Below are 5000 nucleotides of genomic sequence, written 5' to 3' on the forward strand. Positions count from 1 at the left end.
TTTAGATAGTTATAGCCAAAAAATAGCAAAAAAATGCATTAAAAATGGAAAAAATATGATGGTAAATTTTTTTAAAAATCGTTGACTCATCGTAGACATTTTTAGAGAGTTACTTCCCTTTAAAAAAATATGCATGTAAATGGAAAAAATGGTAAATTATTTTTAAAATCGTAGACTCATTGTAGACGCGCGCTAATACCCAGAAGGGCTCGATATGAATCACGACTATAAAACACCCGGTTTTGGTTAAACTGCACCGCAAAATGTGGGAGTAGTTAGGAATCTAAATCGAAGGGGACAGACACTCACACAACTACAGTTTTATATATAAAGACTAGCAGTATCGCCCGGCGTTGCTCGGGTTTGTAAGGGAAATGACTATATAAGCATTTTTAGAGAGTTACTTCCCTTATAAATTCGGGCTTTCTTAGCCATTTTTGTTTTGGTGTCTTCAAGCCATGAAGTCGTTGTTCTAAAAGAACGCTGGTTTCCTTCACAACGCATTACGACGTTGATTTCTTTACACTCCCTTCCCCACAGCTTCACGAGGGAGGGAAGGGGGAGAAGCAAACAGGTGCAGCTGTGAGCGTGGACGCCAACTCCGCCGCCATCGACACACGATGCATTTTATGCATTAAAAATGGAATAAAAAATGATGTTAAATTATTTTTTAAAATCGTAGACTCATCGTTGACGCGCGCTAATAGTCAGACGGGCTCGATATGAATCACGACTATAAGATACCCGAATTTGGTTAAACTGCACCGCAAAATGTAGGAGGAGTTAGGAATCTAAATCGAAGGGGACAGACACTCACACAACTAGAGTTTTATATATATAGATATGCTTGCAGTATAAGAACCTGAATGATGACATTGAATCGTCAGTTTGCAACAATTACATTCTATCGCATATATTGAGTAGTCTTTCGCTTTATTATTATTATTATTGTTATTGTTGTTGTGTTGTTGTTGTTGTGTTGTTGTTGTTGTTGTTGTTGTTGTTGTTGTTGTCGTCGTCGTCGTCGTTGTTGTTGTTGTTATTATTATTATAGACATCGCATAGTGTACAATATGAGGTTGTTGATAGAAGATACTGTGTCTACTGGGGGTTTGTATTGTTTGTCAAGTCACAGCAAGGACCTCAGACAGACAGTACTTTATGCGATATGCGTGCAGTTTTAAGTAATGCCGACTTTTGCAATACCTCTAGATTGTAGGGTATCTCTAAGGTTTTCAGATGTTTTTTCAGATTGGGTGGTATTGAACCCAATACTCCGATGACAATAGGGATAACCTTTATGTTCGTCTCTCGTAGCTGTCACATTTTAGTGATCTCACTTCTCAGGTCTCCATATTTATCAACCTTTTCTTTTTCTTTCATGATGATATATTGATCTCCTGGCCCTACCACATCAATTGTGAGGCACTCTTGTTTGTTCCCCCTAAAAGTTACTATATCCGGCCTTCGGTGCTCTAACACTTTGTCTGTCTGGAAATCAAAGTCCCAGAGGATTTTTGTCTTCCCCTTTTCGTCCATTACCTTTTCCAGTGTATGTTGGTACCAAGCACCCGTAACCTCATATCCATAATTCTGGCATAGTATCCAGTGGAGAGGCTACTTTGTCGTGGCTTGTATACTTTCTGCGCAAGACTTTCACAAGTACTAACAATGTGAGTCATATTTTGGACCCTCTCCCACACATTCTGCAGAGGTCCGAATATATACCTCTTGTGTGGTATATATTCTTTTTCACTGAGTTGGTATTCAATGCCTAGTTCTGGGTTGTGATGATTAGGCTTTCAGTATTCTTTTATTGTTATTATTATTATTATTATTATTACAGTCATCTAAGGAAAATATATATACCCCGGTATGGCCGTAGTCTATCATGAACATCGAATGAGAAGACTATGTTACCAACATTCATCTACTAAAGAGAGCGGGGCAAATTAGCATGAAGGCGACAGTCATAAGCACTGCCTCAGTTGGGTAGGCTCTGTGGATCGCATGGGGAAAATATGTATGATCCCTGCGACGCTACAAAAACCGATTGAAGAAACCTCCGAAGAGTCCTGGTATAGTTCAAACTTCCTGGGAAATGACAGTCAGCCAACGTACTGTTTGGGGTAATTTAACCGAGACAGGAATATACCGTTTTGAAGAAAACAGAAGAATAGATATTGGAGTGAAATAACCACGTAAGGTAAGACAGAGACCCCAACCCCAGCCAGCACCTACAAACGAATGTGATTCTTGCAACAGGCTGTATAGAGGAAGAATCGAACTTATTAGCCATCAGAAAGTCCATCATTCCCTACACTACAGATGACACCCCGCATACGAGCTGAAATGTGATAAATATTGGCTTAGACGACTGTAATAATCCAATGAAAATAATTATACTTTTATTAGTCTTTAATACTTACCTTAAATTTTTTCGAGTGGCTATGATGAGTATATGTTTAAGTGGACGCATATATACTGCAGTGGGAATGATGAGCAGTTTATGTGAGAGTCAAAATTGAGATCGTTCGAGAGCGAAACATTAGTACCAGCTTTTAAAGACTTAGAGAGATTGGCTTAACATTATGCTTACTACTAGGGCAGCGAGAAATGATTAATGGCAAGGTCAAAACGATATTATGTATAAACTAGCAGCCACCAGGGAAATTTGACATTTATAAGGTTTTTATTTGTATTTTGATTCATGAATTTATTTCTTATCTTAATGGTGATTATGATAATTTGTTTGACGATGGATTAAGGTTAATATATAAATATATAAATAATGATATCAGTAACACTAATGAATAATAGATAACAATGAATTTTTATAATAAATATGTCTTTTAATATTGTTTTAGTGTCTCCTCCTGCTCTGACCCTTCTTACATCAGCCTTCACTACTATTTATCACCTCTTCCTTACTGTTTCGCATCAGATAACATTTCGAATGGAGTTATTTCCCTTCGAAAGTGCAACGTAACATTCGAATAGATGTCATGACAACAGAATACTTATCTATTTATATACTAGCTGACGTACCCGGTAATTCCCGTGAAAACGGGGCTTATCCTTTGGTTCCGCTCTGATAATTGTTTCGCTAGTCCAATAACAACAATACAAAGTATGTAGCCCTTAAAACGGTTTTTGTGCATTTACAGAAAATACCAAACTGTCTTACTCAGGATCTTGCTTTTAGGAATTACCAATAAGTTATGAATACCTAAATTGTGAAGTCAGTTATCTAATAAAATGAAATTAGTTACCCGATAGTAAGAATTCAAATAAAGTAGCCCCGAAAAGGGCTTTAATGCGTTCCCAGAGTATATAGAACTTAGGAGGAAATACTAATAAGGTATGTATACTAAAATCGTGAAGCATGTTACGTAAAATACAGGTTAAATACAGATGAGATAACAATTCAAAGTAAATAACTCTGAAAAGAGCTTTTTGTACGTTCCCATATAATATTACCCTCAGCGGCGCTAGTGTTGGTATATTCGTGAATAAGTCACTGACCGAAATAAGTGGATCTATTTATTGTTTAGGAAAATACTATTTACTTGTTTAAGGATTGTACTGGATAAAATGCGAAAATAACTCTAACTGTTCAAATACTAAGAAATAAGCATACTCAATTTGATTTATACCAAATGATTTAGGAAAATGAATTATTTCACTTGGCTGTTAAAATATGGGCGAATGGGTTATTTCCCTTGGCTTTTAAAATAAAATCTATTAGATATATATATATAAGGATCCCTTCAAGGGGCCCTATTTTCGATTTCTTTTCAACAATCTAAGTATGCCATGAGGTTTCCAAACATGAGTTCTACTCACGTGTCAGGTTTCATCAAAATCAATAGAACGATGTAGGAGGAGTTAGCTAACAACTCCACAAACATACCCACAGACAGAAATTCCCACATATGCAGTAAATTTTCAGGAAAATCTGCTCATGGTAAGATTTGCTTCATGATAATAATGATTCTAAGGGAGACATAAGAGTAGATATTTTGGAAACAGTTGATTAAATCAACTTCACTATGTAAATGGTATTTTACTTTACAGAAGCCAGAAGGATGTAAAATAAATCAGAAAATGGTATAATTTGAATACAGAAATGTAAAATAATTATGGAAAATACAAAATATTATTTGAAGACTTCCAAAATTTCTTTTCTTCTAAGAAACGTAGGCCAAATCCATTCTGCATTTTCTTTTACTGTAAGTTTCCAGAATTCAGCATAAACATGGTTGCAATATACTCATGTATATCTTATATTATATTCAGAAATGAAATTATCTAACACAATGAAATAATTTACTGAAAGCACAAAATATCATTACAATATATAGTGACTATTGCACTTTAGATAAATACAAACTCTGTTTTGGAATAATGTTTTAACATATACAACAATGAACACTTTTTTCTTTTTACTAAATTATGGATTTACTTTACAAGAACGAATAAATAAATGGAAAGAAATCATGAAAATATTTTAATAATATTATTCTGAACCAAACTCAAAACAATTTCCTGAATTGAAGCAAGTTTTCTTTAGGAAACCTGACACAAAAGGCAGCTGAGGAAAGAGAAATGCTAGAAAAATATAATTGATGCAGGAAATAATTAAGTTCTGTATTGCAAAGAACACTTGTAAGATAGAAAATATTTAATTATCAGACTTGAGAGCTGTTGTGGAGGTACTATGGTTTGTTTTACTGGTAAAAATATAAATCTCTTGTCAACATTGGAGGAAAGAAAAATATAAAACTTACTTTCACATGGTTTGAACTTAGAAAATTAAATTCCTCAAAATACAATGGTCTTGTGTTATCTCAGTTTCTTCAGATGCTTTTTGACTTTCTTCAGAAAGTAAGTGCACTCAGCTGATAGTAAATATAATCCACCCCCACCAACCAACCAACGTGATCCATTCTTCTGCTTCTTGAAATATTTAACAGACGAGATAATTTACTCTAGGGTAG

The 5000-nt window shown here is 34.9% G+C and overlaps 1 long non-coding RNA gene across 1 annotated transcript in view; it reads left to right on the forward strand.

The window, feature by feature from the left end:
• Positions 1–1373, forward strand: part of LOC118765675 — a 20673-nt gene extending 19300 nt beyond the window's left edge. Inside the window, exon 3 of the long non-coding RNA XR_005001544.1 lies at positions 1093–1373. This is a non-coding gene — a long non-coding RNA (uncharacterized LOC118765675). The remainder of the gene's footprint in view (positions 1–1092) is intronic.
• The last annotated feature ends 3627 nt before the right edge of the window (positions 1374–5000 follow it).

The sequence above is a fragment of the Octopus sinensis genome, linkage group LG12 (assembly GCF_006345805.1).
Source record: "Octopus sinensis linkage group LG12, ASM634580v1, whole genome shotgun sequence".
NCBI classification, from domain to species: domain Eukaryota; kingdom Metazoa; phylum Mollusca; class Cephalopoda; order Octopoda; family Octopodidae; genus Octopus; species Octopus sinensis.